The sequence below is a fragment of the Somniosus microcephalus genome, unplaced genomic scaffold (genome assembly GCF_052327205.1).
Source record: "Somniosus microcephalus isolate GS21.2 unplaced genomic scaffold, FLI_Smic_1.0 unresolved_chr8, whole genome shotgun sequence".
NCBI lineage: Eukaryota > Metazoa > Chordata > Chondrichthyes > Squaliformes > Somniosidae > Somniosus > Somniosus microcephalus.
This window is the reverse complement of record NW_028225186.1, coordinates 6,689,634-6,707,712: the sequence shown is the minus strand read 5'-3', so window position 1 is coordinate 6,707,712 and position 18,079 is coordinate 6,689,634. Positions and strand designations below refer to the sequence as shown.

Here is an 18,079-nt window from a genome sequence, read left to right as displayed (position 1 = left end):
CTTGATCCAGTTACACAGGAACAGCTAATTTATTATTAATGTTTCATGTGATGTGTTTGCTCTGAAATAAATTGTTAAAAATTTTAACTTGCATTGGCTGGGAATCGAACCCGGGTCTCCCGCGTGGCAGGCGAGAATTCTATCCCTGAACCACCAATGCTCACAGTGACAGCAAGGCCCATTTTCCAGTAGCTACAATTTATTTTTGACTTTTGTTAACAGAAGCGAGGACACTGCGGTAAAATAAAAAGCGAAATGCAGCAGATGCTGGATCTGAAATTGTTCATTAAATGTTGGAAACACTCCACAGGTCAGGGAACATCTCTGGACAGAAAAACACAGGGTTAACCTTTCAGGTCCATGAGCTCTCGGTAGAATTAAGATTTTGCAGTTTTGTAGGTCCCGTGTGAGTTTCCTTCCAAACTTTTTAAACTTTTAAACTGCTCAAAAATTACAAAATTAAGAAACTAACCTTCCCTCGAAAAATAAATGGCCCGTACGGGGATCGAACCCGCGACCTTGGCGTTATTAACACCATGATCTAACCAACTGAGCTAACCGGCCCATCTGTAAGGCTCACCTATAGAACCGTCCCTGTTTCTGGTCTTTGCCAGCTAAGTCACTTTGTCTTTGAAGGCTGTAAAATAAGGACTTGCATTTCTTCAGGGCTTTCACGACCTCAGGTCATCCTAAAGTGCTTTACAGTCAATGAATACTTTTTGAACTGTTTTGCATCTGTGATAGGTAGATTGGTCAGGAGGAGGTCAAGTAGGTTTTCCCCTCGTGTTGGTTCCCTCACCACCTGCTGCAGGCCCAGACTGGCAGCCATGTCCTTCAGGACTCGAACAACTCGGTCAATAGTGCTGCTACCGAGCCACTCTTGGTGATGGGCATTGAGGCCCCCCACCCAGAGTACATTCTGTGCCCTTGCTGCCTTCAGTGCTTCTTCCAAGTGGTGTTCAACATGGAGGAGTACTGATTCATCAGCTGAGGGAGGGTGGTAGGTGATAATCAGCAGTAGGTTTCCTTGCCCATGATGTTCCTGCATAACAGGCTTAACAGGCTGAATAGCCTCCTCCTGTTCCTGCATAACAGGCTCGAGGGGCTGAATGGCCTCCTCATGTTCCTGTATAACAGGCTTGTGGGGCTGAATGGCCTCTTCCTATATTTGTGCAACAGACTCAAGGGGCTGAATGGACTCCTCCTGTTCCTGTGTAACAGGCTTGAGGGGCTGAATGGCTTCCTCCTTTTCCTGCATAACAGGCTTAACAGTCTGAATAGACTCCTCCTGTTCCTGCATAACAGGCTCGAGGGGCTGAATGGCCTCCTCCTGTTCCAGTGATACAGGCTTGAGGGGCTGAATGGCTTCCTCCTTTTCCTGCATAACAGGCTTAACAGGCTGAATAGCCTCCTCCTGTTCCTGCATAACAGGCTCGAGGGGCTGAATTGCCTCCTCCTGTTCCTGTATGATAGGCTCGATGGGCTGAATGGCCTCTTCCTGTTTATGTGTAACATACCCGAGGAGCTGATTGGCCTCCTCCTGTTCCTTTATAACAGACTCGAAGGGCTGAATGGCCTCCTCCTGTTCCTGTATAACAGACTCAAGGGGCTGAATGGCCTCCTCCTGTTCCTGTGTAACAGGCTCAAGGGGCTGAATGGCATCCTCCTGTGCATGTATAACAGGCTCGAGGGGCTGAATGGCCTCCTCCTGTTCATGTATAGCGGGCTTGAGGGGCTGAATGGCCTCCTCCTCTTCCTGTGTAACCGGCTCGAGGGGCTGAATGGCCTCCTCCTGTTCCTGTCTAACAAGCTTGAGGAGCTGAATGGCCTCCTCCTGTTCCCATATAACAGACTTGTGTGTCTGAATTGCCTCCTCCTGTTCCAGTGTAGCAGGCTTGAGGGACTGAATGTCCTCCTCCTGTTCATGTGTGGCAGGTTTGAGGGGCTGAATGGCCTCCTGCTGGTCCTGTGAAACAGACTCGTGGGTCTGAATTGCCTCCTCCTGTTCCTTTTTAACAGACTCGTTGGTCTGAATTGCCTTCTCCTGTTCCTTTATAACTGGATCATGGGTCTGATTTGCCTCCTCTTCATCCTATGTAACAGGTTCGAGGGGCTGAATGGAGTTCTACTGTTCTTGTACAGATCTTGTATCGCTGAACGGCTTCCTCCTGTCCAATGCAACAGGCTCGAGGCGTTAAAGGCCTCCTCTTGTCCCTGTGTAACAGGCTCGAGGGGCTGAATGGCCTCCTCCTGTTCATGTATAACAGGCTAAAGGGGCTGAATGGCCTCCTCCTGTTCCTGTGTAAAAGGGTCATGGGACTGAATGGTCTCCTCCTGTTCCTATGTAAAACGGCCATGGGACTGAATGGCCTCCTCCTGCTCCTGTGTAACTGACTCAGGGGTTGAGAGTACTCAGAGGGAAAGTGTCGGGGCGGTAGTTTCCCTTCTCTGAATTACCGATTTAATGCTAAATGTACCATCAGTGGAGGAACCACCGAACCCTGACCCAAAATCCGATTCTGGCAGGACTCGAACCCACAACCTTTGAATGTCTTTAATTTGTCAAACAACGAAAAGTCCAATGCGCTATCCATTGCGCCACAGAGCCAACTACATAAAGCTCTATTACAAAAGCAAAATAGTGTTGATGCTGGAAATCTGAAATATAAACAGATGAAATGCTGGAAACACTCTGCAGGTCAGGCAGCATTCCATGTCTGTTTAAAAGGGGTCTACTTTCAGTCCCGGATCATTCTGTGTCTGTTTAATAGGGACATGCTGTCAGTCCCGGATCATTCTGTGTCTGTTTAAAAGGGACATGCTGTCAGTCCCGGTTTATTCTGTGTCTGTTTAAAAGGGACATGCTGTCAGTCCCGGATTATTCTGTGTCTGTTTAAAAGGGATGTGCTGTCAGTCCCGGGTCATTCTGTGTCTGTTTAAAAGGGACATGCTTTCAGTCTCGGATTATTCTGTGTCTGTTTAAAAGGGATGTGCTGTCAGTCCCGGATTATTCTGTGTCTGTTTAAAAGGGATGTACTGTCAGTCCAGGATCACTCTGTGTCTGTTTAAAAGGAATGTGCTGTCAGTCCCGGGTCATTCTGAGTCTGTTTAAAAGGGATGTGCTGTCAGTCCCGGATCATTCTGTGTCCGTTTAAAAGGGATGTGCTGTCAGTCCCGGATCATTCTGTGTCTGTTTAAAAGGGATGTGCTGTAAGTCCCTGGTCATTCTGTATATGTTTAAAAGGGATGCGCTGTCAGTCCCGGATCATTCTGTGTCTGATTAAAACGGGTGTTACATAATATTATAGAGTCTGCCCCACAGAAACAGTCCATTTGCACGAACTGGTCTCCACACGAGGCTCCTCCTTCTCTATTTCTCCTCACCCCCCAAATAAAACTAGAAGCAGTAATGGTAACCATGAAACTATCGGATTGTCGGAAAAACCCATCTGGTTCGCTAATGTCTTTCAGGGAAAGAAATCTGCCGTCCTTACCCGGTCTGGCCTTTGTGTGACTCCAGTCCCATAGCAATGTGATTGATTCTTAACTGCCCTCTGACATGGCCTAGCAAGCCACTCAGTTGTAACAAACCGCTATGAAACAAAATAATAAAAATGAAGCTGGGCGGACCACCTGGCCTGATCCATATCAGCCTCCTCCTGAGGTCCCCACCATCACAGAAGCCAGTCTTCAGCCAATTCGATTCACTCCACGTGATATCAAGAAAAGGCCGAGCACACTGGATACTGCAATGGCTCTGGGCCCTGACAACACCCCGGCTATCATTCTGAAGACTTGTGCTCCAGCCAAGCTGTTCAATACAGCTAAAACACTGGCATGTAGCCAACAATGTGGAAGACTGCCCAGGTATGTCCTGTCCACACAAAGCAGGACAACTCCAATCCAGCCAATTACCGCCCCATCAGTCTACTCTCTGCTCTCAATCATCAGCAAAGTAATGGAAGGTTTCATCCACAGTGCTGTAAAGTGGCACTTACTGACCAATAACCTGTTCATTGATGCCTGGTTTGGGTTCTGCCAAGAGCACTCGGCTCCCGACTTCATTAAAACCTTGGTCCAACATGAACAAAGGAGCTGACCACCACCATCCTGGGGGTTACCATTGACCATAAATACTGTGACAACAAGAGAAGCTCAGAGGCTAGGCATTCTGCGTCGGGTGTCTCACCTCCTGACTCCCCAAAGCCTTTCTACCATCTACAAGGCACAAGTAAGGAGTGTGATGGAATACTCTCCACTTGCCTGGATGAGTGCAGCTCCAACAACACTCAAGAAGTTCGACACCATCTAGGACAATGCAGCCCGCTTGATTGGCACCCCATCCACCACCTTAAACATTCACTCCCTCCACCACCGGCGCACCGTGGCTGCAGTGCATACCATCTACAAGATGCACTGCAGCAACTCACCAAGGCTTCTTCAGCAGCACCTGCCAAACACGCAACCTCTTCCACCTAGAAGGACAAGCGCAGCAGGCGCATGGGAACACCCCCACCTCCAAGTTCCCCTCCAAGTCACACACCATTCTGACTTAGAAGTATATTGCCGATCCTTCATCGTCGCTGGGTCAAAATCTTGGAACTCCCTCCCTAACAGCACTGTGGGAGCACCTTCACCACACGGACAGCAGCGGTTCAAGAAGGCGGCTCACCACCACCTTCTCAAGGGGCAATTAGGGATGGGCATTTAATGCTGGCCTTGCCAGCGCACCCACATCCCATAAACGAATTTTAAAAATCCTATCAGCATATCCTTCTATTCCTTTCTCCCTTCCTCTTAAATGCATCCAGTAGAGTTCGCCTCAACTACTGCATTCTCAGCGCTCTTTGGCCAAAGAAGTTAACCCTGAATTCCCTGCTGGATTTATCGGTGAGTATTTATGACCTGTCTTCTCTGAGCTAGTTCCTGACTCACTCACAGTAGGAAGCATTTTCTCGCTGCTAATGTGCAGCTGCGATGGCCGAGTGGTTAAGGCGTTGGACTCGAAATCCAATGGGGTTTCCCCGCGCAGGTTCGAATCCTGCTCGCAGCGACTTTGATGCAAATTCTTTATTTTATTTCATCGGCTCCCTGTGGCGATCACTGGCCCCGAAATTGATCAGAATTCCCTCCACTGCACTTCATTACACTGATTAACCCAAAGTTCCAATTGAAACACTAATAATTTATCGGCATCAATTAGATATTGTGGATTTGTTGGGAACTAGTGAGCAATACACACACAAAGCAGCATCAAAAATACTAATTAATAAAGAGCCCTGCAGTGTTTGGTATGGAATCACATTCAGCTACTAAGTGGGAACACGATTTGGTTTTATAAAACTGAACACGAATTAAAAAGTGTTTAAAAAACCGTGGCAGGACTCGAACCTGCAATATTCTGATAACCTCAGAATTAATACCGAAGTCTGACACCTTAATCCATTAGGCCATGCGACCAGTTGGAGTAATGTGTAGGTCAGCGCCATCTGTGGACAGATAGACACAGGGTCAACCTTCCAGTTCCTTGAGTTCTCGGCAGAACTAAGGCTTTGCAGCTTTGCTTCAAAGTATTACAGCTCCAATCTTTTCAGCAAATAGCAAAATTAAGAAACTACCCACAACATCAAAAAGTAAGTGGCCTGTACAGGGATCAAACGCGCGACCTTGGCGTTATTAGCATCATGCTCTAACCTACTGAGCTAACCGGCCTTCTTTAACTCGTTTTGCTGTTAAATTCAATTTATGTTGATATTTGGTTTTTGTCAGTTGTCAGTGCTCCGGTTTCCTCCCACAGTCCAAAGATGTGCGGGTTAGGTTGATTGGCTATGATAAATTGACCCTTAGTGTTAGGGGGATTAAATATGTGGGGTTACGGGGATAGGGTGGGATATGTGTTGGTGTAGGGGTTACAGGGATCGGGTGGGATATGTGTCGGTGCAGGCTCGATGGGCCGAAATGGCCTCTATCTGCACTGTGGGGTTTCTGTGATTCTGTGACTTCGAAGGCTGTAAAAGAAAGACTCTGATTTCTACAGCGCCTTTCACCTGAGGACGTCTCAAAGCGCTTTACAGGCAATGTAGTTGTCATTGTAGTTGTAGTCACTGTTTTAATGTAGGAAAAACAGCAGCAGCCAATTTGTGCACAGCAAGCTCCCACAATGTGATAATCGAGGATCACCTGTTTTAGTGATGTTGATTTGAGGATAAATATTGGCGACAGGACACCGGGGTAAACCTCATCACCCCCTGCTCTTCTTCCAATAGTGCCATGGGATCTTTTATGTCCACCCGAGAGGGCAGAGGGGGCCTCAGTTTTGGAATTGTATTCCAACACAATCTGTAACCTTATGGACCGGCATATCCCTCACCCTACCATTAGCATCAAGACAGGGGACCAACCCTGGTTCAATGAGGAGTGTAGAAGAGCATTTCAGGAGCAGCACCAGGCATACTGAAAATGAGCTGCCAACCTCATGAAGTTACAACACAGGACTACACACATTCTAAGCTATAGAAACAGCATGTGTAGACAGAGCGAAGCGATCCAACAACCAACGGATCAGATCAAAGCTGTGCAATCCTGCCACATCCAGTCGTGACTATTTTAATTTAATGCAATTTGTTCCTAGGACTTGGGCATCGCTGGCAAGACCAGCATTAATTGCCCATCACTAATTGCCCTTGAGAAGGTGGTAGTGAGAAGCCCTCTTGATCCGCTGCAGTCAATGTGGTGAAGGTACTCCAATAGTACTGTTAGGGAGGGATTTCCAGGATTTTATCCTAGCGACGATGAAGTTATGGTGATATATTTTCACGTCGGGATGCTGTGTAACTTGGAGGGGAACTTGGAGGTGATGGTGTTCCCATGCACCTGCTGCCCTTATAAGAACATAAGAACATAAGAAATAGGAGCGGGAGTAGGCCATTTGGCCCCTCGAGCCTGCTCCACCATTCAATAAGGTCATGGCTGATCTGATCTTGGCCTCAACTCCACTTTTCTGCCTGTTCCCCCTTAACCCTTGACTCTCCGATAGTTCAACAATCTGTCTATCTCAGCCTTGAATATAATCAATGATTCAGGCTCCACAGCTCCCTGGGGTAGATAATTCCAAAGATTCACAACCCTCTGAGAGAAGAAATTCCTCCTCATCTGCGTCTTAAATGGACAAATCCTTATTCTGAAACTATGCCACCTGATTCTAGATTCCCCCATGAGGGAAAACACCCTCTCAGCATCTACCCTGTCAAGCCCCCTCAGAATCTGATATTTTTCAATAAGATCACCTCTCATTCGTCTAACCCCCAATGAGTATAGGCCCAATCTGCTCAACCTTTCCTCATAAGACAATCCCTTCATCCCAGGAATCAACCTAGAGAACCTTCTCTGAACTGTCTCCAATGCAAGTATATCCCTCCTTAAATAAGGAGAACAAAGATGTATGCAGTACTCTAGGCGTGGTCTCACCTGTACAGTTGTAGCAAGACTTCCCTACTTTTATACTCCATGCCCCTTGCAATAAAGGCCAACATTCCATTTGTCTACTTAATTACTGCATGCTAACTTTTTGTGTTTCATGTACGAGGACACCCAGATCCCTCTTAACCGCAGCATTCTGTAGTCTCTCTCCATTTTAATAATATTTTGCTTTTCTATTCCCTCCACGGCCTCGCCCCTCCCTATCTCTGTAATGTCCTTTAGCCCCACAACCCCCTGAGATATCTGTGCTCCTCCAGTCCTGCCCTCTTGAGCATCCCTGATTATAATCGCTCAACCTTCCTGTTGCCCTAAGCTTTGGAATTCCCTACCTAAACCTGTCCACCTCTCTTTCCTCCTTTAAGACGCTCCTTACAACCTATCTCTTTGACCAAGCTTTTGGTCACCTGCCCTAATTTCTCCTTATGTGGATTGTTGTCAAATGTTTTGTCTGAAAATACTCCTGTGCAGCGCCTTATGATGTTTTACTACGTTAAAGGTGCTATATAAATGCAAATTTTGGTTGGTAATGGTGGTGGCGGATTCGGTGATGGTCATGCTGTTGAATGTGAAGGGGCGGTGGTTAGACTTTCGTTTGTTGGAGCTGGCCATTGCCTGGCACTTGTGTTGGCTGTTGTCATGTGTGGCACACAGTGACATATGTACAGTATTTGCCGATCGGATAGTGTATGATTGACAACTGCAGGTTATATGCTGAAAGATTAATGAAGGAAATTGTCAGCTAGAGTCTCAAAAATATAAGCTTATACACATAAGACAAACCCGATGACCGGTTAGCTCAGTTGGTTAGAGCATGGTGCTAATAAAGCCAAGGTCGTGGGTTCGATCCCCGTACAGGCCCTTTGCTTTTTGGTAGAGAGGATAGTTTCTTGATTTTGCTATTTGTTGAAAAGTTTGGATGGAAACTCACACGGGACCTGCAATACTTTGAAGCAAAGCTGGAAATCCTGAGTTCTGACCTGCGGAGCGTTTCCAACATTAAATGAACAATTCCAGATCCATCGGGATTTCTCGTATTTCAATCAGTGAACGGTTCACAGCTGCTGATTGGTTTGGAGTGCAAAGAATAGAACTGAAATAAATACAATCCCGGGGTTTAATCACTCATTATTAACATACCGCCAGAAACAGACCATTCGGTCCAACCAGTCCATGCCGCCGTTTATGCTTCACTCGAGCCTCCTCCAGTCTTTCCTCATCTAAATCTATCAGCTATCTGTTCACTTCTCCCTCATTTGCTTACCTAGCCTCCCTTTAAATGCATCTAAACTATTCGCTTCAACCACTCCCTGTGGTAGCGAGTTCCACATTCTCACCACTCTCTGGGTAAAGAAGTTTCTGCTGAATTCCCGATTGGATTTCTTGCTGACTATCTTATATTGATGGCCTCCAGTTCTGCTCTTCTCCACAAGTGGAAACATTCTCTCTGTATTCACTCTGTAAAAACCTTTCATAATTTTAAAGATCCCTATTAGCTCACTTCTCAGCCTTTTTTCAAGAGTAAAGGGACCCAGCCTGTTAATCCTTTCCTGATAAGTAAACCTTCGCATTTCTGGTATCATCCTTGTAAATCTTCTCTGTAGCCTTGGTCTAACCAAGGTTTGTTACTGGTTTAGCATAATTTCCCTACTTTTCAATTCTATCCCTCTATAAATAAACCGTAGTGCTTAGTTGGCTTTATATATGGCCTTGTTAACCTGTGTAACAACTTTCAGTGATTTGTGTATTTGGACTCCGAGATCCCTTTGTTCCTCTACCCCACCTAGACTCGCACCCTCCAAGAAATAAGTGACCTCCGTATTCTTCCTAACATAATGAAATACGTCACACTTATTTGTGTTGAAATTCATTTGCCAATTCTATGCCCATTCTATAAGTTTATTAATGTCCTCCTGTAACTTGTTGCAGTCCTCCTCAGTATTGACTATCCCTCCCAATTTGGTGTCATCCGCAAATTTATAAATTGTGTTTCTGATTACTAAGTCTAAATCGTTAATACAATTTGCGAACAGCAGTGGCTCCAGCTCTGATACTTGTGGAACACCACTACACACATTCTGCCACTGTGAATAAGCTACCCGGTAGTCGGACTATCTGCCTTCTCTGCTTAAACCAGCCAGCAATCCAGTCCGCTACTTCTCGCCTGACTCTGAATTCTCTGACCTTGCTCATCAGTCTATTATGGGGTACATTATCGAAGGCCTTCTGAAAATCCAGATAAATTACATCTACTGCATTATCATTGTCTACTCTCCCTGTTGGTTTGGAGTGCAAAGAATGAGACTGAAATGGCATCGGCCACCTCCAGTTCCCTGCTCCCCTCACCCACTCCAACCTAACTCCCTCTGAACTTGCAGCACTCCGTTCTCTCCGATCCAACCCTAACATTGTCATTAAACCTGCTGACAAAGGTGGTGCTGTTGTTGTTTTGAGAACCGTCCTCTAACATCCGGAGGCTGAACGGCAACTCACTGACACCTCCTCCTTCCTTCAGCCTGGACCATGACCCCACTACTGAACATCAAGCAATTGTTTCCATGACTGTCACTGACCTCATCTCCTCTGGAGATCTGCCCCCCATGGCCGCCAACCTCTCAGTTCCTCAACACCGCACTGCCCACTTCTACATCCTTCCCAAGATCCACAAACAGGACTGCCCTGGTTGACCAATTGTTGCAGCCTGTTCTTGCTCCACAGAACTCATTTCTTCCTATCTTCACTCTATTTTTTCTCGACTTGTCCAGTCCCTTACCACCTACATGCGCGACTCTTCCAACACCCTCCGTACTTTAACAGTTTCCAGTTTCCTCGCCCCAAACGTCTCCTTTCCACTCTGGATGTCCATTCCCTCTGCACCTCCATCCACCACCAGGACGGCCTTAAGTGGCTCCACTTCTTCCTTGAAAAGAGGCCCCACCAGTCCCCATCCACCACCGCCCTCGTCTGCCTGCCTGAACTTGCTCTCACATTGTACAACTTCTCCTTTGATTGCACTCATTTCCTCCAAATTAAAGGTGTTGCTATGGGTACCTGCATGGGCCCTAGCTATGCCTGCATTTTTGTGGGATATGTGGAACATTCTTTGTTCCAGTCCTACTCAGGTTCTCTTTTTCCGGTACATCAATGGCTGTATTGGTGCTGTTTCCTGCACTCGCCCTGAACTAGTTAATTTCTTTCACATTGCTTCCAATTTCCACCCTTCCCTCTCCTTCACGTGGTCCATCTCCAACTCTTCCCTTCCCTTCCTCGACTTCTCTGTCTCCATTTCTGGGGATAGGCTATCGACCAACATTCACTATAAGCCCACTGACTCCCACAGCTACCTGGACCACACTTCCTCCCACCACGCTTGCTGTAAGGACTCATAGAAACATAGAAACATAGAGACATAGAAGATAGGAGCAGGAGTAGGCCATTCGGCCCCTTGAGCCTGCTCCACCATTCAATGAGATCATGGCTGATCATCCAAATTCTGTACCCTGTCCCTGCTTTCTCCCCATATCCCTTGATCCCTTTAGCCTTAAGAAATATATCCAACTCCTTCTTGAATATATTTAATGAATTTGCCTCAACTGCCTTCTGTGGTAGAGAATTCCACAGGTTCACCACTCTCTGGGTGAAGTAATTCCTCCTCATCTCTGTCCAAAATGGCTTACCCCTTATCTTTAGACTGTGACCCCTGGTTCTGGTCTCCCCCGCCATCGGGAACATCCTTACTGCATCTAGTCTGTCTTGTCCTGTTAGAATGTTATAAGTTTCAATGAGATCCCCTCTCATTCTTCTAAACTCCAGCGAGTATTAGCCCAATCGACCCAATCTCTCCTCATACCTCATTCCTGCCTTCCCAGGCATCAGTCTGTTGAATCTTCACTGCTCTCACTCCATGGCAAGAACATCCTTCCTCAGATAAGGTGACCAAAACTGCACACAATGCGCAAGATGTGGTCTCAATAAGGCCCTGTACAAATGCAGCAAGACCTCCTTGTTCCTGTACTCGAACCCTCTCGCTACGAAGGCCAACACACCACTTGCCTTCTTAACCGCCTGCTGCACCTGCATGCTTACCTTCAGCGACTGGTGCACAAGGACACCCAGGTCTAGTTGCACTTCCCCTTCTCCCAATCTATTGACGTTCAGATAATAATCTGCCTTCCTGTTTTTGCCACCAAAGTGGACAACCTCGCATTTATCCACATTATACTGCATCGGACATGCTTCTTCCCAATCACCCAACCTGTCCAAATCATAGTGGAGTTTCTCGGCATCCTCCTCACAGCACACATGCCCCCCCAGCTTTGTGTCATCTGCAATCTTGGAGATATTACATCTAGTTCCCTTGTCTAGATCATTAATATATATTGTGAATAGCTGGGGTCCTAGCACCAATCCCTGCGGTACCCCACTTGTCACTGCCTGCCACTCGGAAAAAGACCCGTTTATTCCAACTCTTTGCTTCCTGTCTGCCAACCAGTTCTCTATCCAAGTCCCTCAATCCCATGTGCCTTTACTTTACACGCTAATCTCTTATGTGGGACCTTATCGAAAGCCTTCTGAAAGTCCAAATACACCACATCCGCATAGCATTTTCCCCACTACCGATGTCACGCTTACCAGTCTATAATTCCCCGTTTTCTCTCTACCGCCTTTTTTGAATAGTGGGGTAACATTAGCTACCCTCCAATCCATGGGAACTGTTCCAGAGTCTATCGAATTTTGGAAGATGACCAGCAATGCATCTACTATTTCTAGGGACCCTTCCTTAAGTACACTAGGATGTAGATTATCAGTCCCTGGGGATTTATCCATTCCATTCAATTCCATTCTCCCACTTTCTCTGTCTCCGTTGCATCTGTTCTGATGATGCCACCTTCCATACCAGTGCTTCCGTTATGTCTTCCATTTTCCTCAACTGAGGATCCCCCTCTACCATGGTTGACATGACACTCGACTGAGTCTGTTCCATTTCCCGCACTACTGCTCTCACCCCTTCCGCTCACTCCCAGAAACATGATTGGGTTCCCCCCTTGTCCTCACCTTTCACCCCACCCGCCTCCACATTCAACGGATCATCCTGCGCCATTTCCACCACCTCCAGCATGATCCCACCACCAAACACATCTTCCCCTCCTCCCTTTCAGCATTTCGAAGGGACCGCTCCCTCCATGACAGCCTCGTCCACTCCTCTACCACCCCAGCACCCCTTCTCCTTTGCCCGGCACCATCCCATGCAAGTGCAGGAGATGCAATACCTGTCCTTTTACCTCCTTCCTTCCCTTCGCCCAGGGCACCAAACACTCCTTCCAGGTGAATCAGTGATTACTTGTACTTCTTACAATTTAGTATACTGTATTCGCTGAATCTACATTGTGACACCAAATGCAGATTGGGTGCCCGCTTTGCAGAACAGTCGGCAAGTGTGACCCCGAGCTTCCGGTCGCCTGTCACTATAATTATCTGCTCCACTCCCTCTCTGATCTCTCCTTCCTTGGCCTGTTACATTGTACAATGAAGCTCTACGTAAGCTCGAGGAACAGCACCTCATCTTTCTATTAGGCACTTTACAGCCTTCTGGACTTAACATCCAGTTCAACAATTTCAGACTATAAATTGGCCCCTGTATTTCTTTTATTTTTTAAATTGCTTCTCGTTTTTCCTCACATGACAGTTGTTAATGTTTCTGCCATAAACTTTCCCACCTCATCTTGAGCCATCTTTTGTTCGTTAACTTGTCCCATGACATCTCCTTTTGCCTTGCACCATCATCCCTTTTGTAAGTCAATCTCTCCTGCCTTCCATTCTATCACAGACATTCCCTTTGTTCTTACCTCGCCTCCACCCACCCCTGCTTAAAAATCCCTCTTCCCTAACATTTTCCTGTTCTGACGAAGGGTTCGACCTGAAAGGTTAACTCTGTTTCTCCCTCACTCGATGCTGCCTGACCTGCTGAGTGTTTCCAGCATTCTCTGTTGTTACTGAAATGAACACAATGACGGAGTTTAATCACTCATTATTAGGATTTGTTTAGTTGATGTTTGTGTGGCCACATGGCCTAATGGATAAGGCGCCTGAGTTCGGTGTAAATTCTGATGCCATCAGAAGATTGCAGGTTCGAGTCCTGCTGCGGTCGTTTTACACACTTATTAATTCGTGATCAACTTTAGAAAAACAAACCGCGTTTCCACTCTTTTCCTTCCAAACATTGCAGGGTTCTTTATTAAATGGAATTTTTACGTGTTGTCTTATGTGTAAATTTCTCACTGATCTTTGCGAATAGTTTCAAACAAATCCACAATTTCTAATTGATGACAAATTAGTGTTTCCAATTGGAACAACAGCTTTGGGTTATTCAGTGTAATAACGTGCAGTGGAGGGAATTCTGATCAGTGATCTCCACAGTGAACCGATGAAATAAAATAAAGAATTTGCAGTAAAATCGCTACGAGCAGGGTTCGTAACCTGCATGAGGAATCCCCATTGGATTTCAAGTCCAACGCCTTAACCACTCGGCCATCACAACTGTGCAAATGCAACCTTTCAACAGTGAAATGACCTGTGCAAACTATTAGACAACTGCCCTGCACAATATAAATGGAAGGAAGTTGTGTGACAGCTGTCCAGAGGCCTGGTTAGGCCATTGTGTACAGTTCTGCGCACTGCACCTTAGAAAGGATATATTGACCTTGGAGGGAGTGTGGTGCAGATTCACGAGTGTATTGCCAGGGCTCCAAGGGTTAGGCTATGAGCAGAGATCACATAATCTAGGCTTGTATTCCCTGGAATATTGAAGATTAAGGGCAGAGATCATAGAAATACAGAAATTTACACCAGAGAAGGAGGCCATTCGGCCCATCGTGTCTTTGCCGGACGAAAAAGAGATATTTTGCCTAATCCCAATTTCCAGCTCTGGGTCCGTAGCCCTGTAGGTTGCAGCACTTCAAGTACATATCCATAGTGCTTTCTATTAATGTGATCGGTAGTGACTTCCAGATCCGCTCCACTCTCTGTGTGAAAATGGTTGTTGTCAACTCCTCTTTAATCATTTTACCAGTTAATTTAAATCTACGCCTCAGATCATTGACATTTCTGCTAAAGGAAATAGGTCCTTCCTATCCACTGTATCTTGGCCCCTCAGAATTTTATGCACCTCAATTATGTCTCCACTCCACCTCCTCTGCTCCAAAGATAACAAACCAACCCTATCCAATCTTTACTTATTGCTAAAATTTTCCAGTCCTGGCAACATCCTGGTAAATCTCCTCTGTACCCTGTCGAGTGCAATCACATCTTTCCTGTACTGTGGAGACCAAAGCTGTCTGCAGTACTCTAGCTGTGGCCTAACTAATGATTTATACTGTTCAAGCATAACCACCCTGTTGTTGAATTCTATGCCTTGGCTAATAGAAACATAGAAAGATAGAAGATAGGAGCAGGAGTAGGCCGTTCGGCCCCTCGAGCCTGCTCCACCATTCAATGCGATCATGGCTGATCATCCAAATTCAGTACCCGGTCCCTGCTTTCTCCCCATATCCCTTGATCCCTTTAGCCTTAAGAAATATATCCAACTCCTTCTTGAATATATTTCATGAATTGGCCTCAACTATCTTCTGTGGTAGATAATTCCACAGGTTCACCACTCTCTGGGTGAAGAGATTCCTCCTCATCTCTGTCCTAAATGGCTTACCCCTTATCCTTAGACTGTGGCCCCTGGTTCTGGACTCCCTGACCATCGGGAACATCCTTCCTGCATCTAGTCTGTCTAGTCCTGTCAGAATTTTATAAGTTTCAATGAGATCCCCTCTCATTCTTCTAAACTCCAGTGAGTATAAGCTCAATCGACCCAATCTCTCCTCATACATCATTCCTGGCATCCCAGCTATCTGCCTGGTGAATCTTTGCTGAACTCCTTCCATGGCAAGAACATCCTTCCTCAGATAAGGCGACGAAAACTGCACACAATACTCAAGATGTGGTCTCACCAAGGCCCTGTACAACTGCAGTAAGACATCCTTGTTCCTGTACACAAACCCTCTCGCTATTAAGGCCAACATACCATTTGCCTTCTTAACCGCCTGCCGCCTAATAAAGGAAAATATTTCCTAGGACTTTTTAACTAATAATAAAAACAGAAAATGCTGGAGATATTCAGCAGGCAATCATAAGGTCAGAATTGGGAATGTTCGCTGATGATGGCACACTGTTCAGCACCATTCGAGACTCGTCAGATACTGATGCAGTCCGTGTCCATATGCAGCAAGACCTGGACAACATTCAGACTTGGGCTGACAAGTGGCAAGTAACATTCGCACCATACAAGTACCAGGCAATGACCATCTCCTACAAGCGAGACTACAACCATCTCCCCTTGACATGCAATGGCATTACCATCGCTGAATCCCCCACTATCAACATCCTGGGGGTTACCATTGATCAGAAACTGAACTGGACCAGCCATATAAATACTGTGGCTCCAAGAGCAGGCCAGAGGCTGGGAATTCTGCGGCGAGTGTCTCACCTCCTGACCCCCCAAAGCCTTTCCACCATCTACAAGGCACAAGTCAGGAGTGTGGCGGAATACTCTCCACTTGCCTGGATGAGTGCTGCTTCAACAACACTCAAGAAGCTCGACACCATTCAGGATAAAGCAGCCCGCTTGATTGGCACTCCATCCACCACCTTCAACGTTCACTCCCTCCACCACCGGTGCACTGTGGCTGCAGTGTGTACCATCCACAAGATGCACTGCAGCAACTCGCCAAGGCTTCTTCAACAGCACCTTCCAAACCCGCGACCTCTACCACTTAGAAGGACAAGGGCAGCAGACGCATGGGAACATCGCCACCTACAAGTTCCCCTCCAAGCCACACACCAGCCTGACTTGGAAATGTATCGCCGTTCCTTCACTGTCGCTTGGCCAAAATCCTGGAACTCCCTTCCTAACAGCATTGTGGGTGTACCTACGCCATATGGACTGCAGCGGTTTAAGAAGGCGGCTCACCACCATCTTCTCAAGGGCAATTAGCGATGGGCACTAAATGCAGGCCTAGCCAGCGACGCCCACATACCATCACTGAATAAAAAAAAGTAATCTCAAATAATGACCACCTTATCTACCTGCACTGCTACCTTCCTGGACCTGTGGACATGCACTCCAATGTCCCTCTGTTCTTTTACACTTCTCAATATCCTACCATTTATTGTTTATTCCTTTGTCCTGTTAGTCCTCTCCTAATGCATTACCTCTCACTTCCACGTTTTGAATTCCATTTGACACTTTTCTGCCCACCTGACCAATTCATTGTTAACGTCCTGCAGTCTGGAACTTTCTTCCTCACTAACAACCACATGGACAATGTTTATATAACATCGGCAAACTTCTTAATCCTACATTGAAGTCTAAATCAGTGATATATAACACAAAAAGCACCGGACCTTGTACTGAGCCATCCCGAATCCCACTGAACAGCCTTCCAGTCACAAAAACACTCATCGACCACTTCCCTTTGCTTCCAACTTGCCACATTCCTTGGATCATTTGGGCGTTTACCTGTCTTACCCTCTGCCATGTGGGCAGATTCTGATTTTTAGGATATTGAAGGTAATTGATAGGGTAGACAGAGGGAAACGTTTTCTGCTGGGGCAAGGGATGGTGGGTGGGCGGGGGGCAGGTGTGGGGGGCGGTGGGTGAGGAGGTAGAGTCTAGGTCAAGGGGACCTTACCTTAAAATAGGAACCAGGCTGTTCAAGAGAGAAATTAGGAACCATTTCTTCATACAAAGAAAGGTCGAACTATGGAACTCCCTCGCACAAAAGGCAGTTGTTGCTAGATCATTTAATGATTGTATATCTGAGATCGGTAGACTTTTGCTAGACCAGGGTATTAGGGGAAAATGATAGATTTGTTTAACAAAAATTGCTATTAATATAATTATACTTTAAAAATGATGGCGAATGTGCCCCACCTGGTGGGTTAACAGGCACGGTGCATGTAAGCAGGTCTGCAGTGCAAGTAAAGGCGCGTGTGCGCCCTGGTGGGTTAATGTGCACGGTGCATGTTAGAGAGTCTGCTTCTTCACAGACAACTGAAGGCTGCCTGTGGTTTATCAATTCAGGAATTTCGTAACCATCAGCTGTTTTGGACTGAATGATGCAAACGACTTGTTTGGCCCAGTAAGAAAGTGATTCAATCTGTGTCTGTTTAAAAGGTATGTGCTGTCAGTCCCGGGTCATTCTGTGTCTGTTTAAAAGGGATCAACTGTCATTCCCGGATCATTCTGTGTCTGTTTAAAAGGGATGTGCTGTCAGTCCAGGATCATTCTGTGTCTGTTTAAAAGGGATGTGCTGTCAGTTCCGGATCATTCTGTGTCTGTTTAAAAGGGATGTGCTGTCAGTCCCGGATCATTCTGTGTCTGTTTAAAAGGGATGTGCTGTCAGTCCCGGATCATTCTGTGTCTGTTTAAAAGGGATGTGCTGTCAGTCCCGCATCATTCTGTGTCTGTTTAAAAGGGATGTGCTGTCAGTCCCGGGTCATTAAGTGTCTGTTTTAAAGGGATGTGCTGTCAGTCCCGGATCATTCTGTGTCTGTT

The 18,079-nt window shown here is 46.4% G+C and overlaps 1 non-coding gene and 1 pseudogene across 1 annotated transcript; one reads left to right on the top strand and one right to left on the bottom strand.

Moving 5' to 3' along the window:
• LOC147085345 (uncharacterized) overlaps positions 1 to 18,079 on the bottom strand; it is a 54,859-nt pseudogene that overhangs the window by 11,079 nt on the left and 25,701 nt on the right.
• Positions 4,972 to 5,053, top strand: trnas-cga (transfer RNA serine (anticodon CGA)). Its single transcript has one exon. It is a non-coding gene; the product is annotated as a tRNA-Ser (tRNA).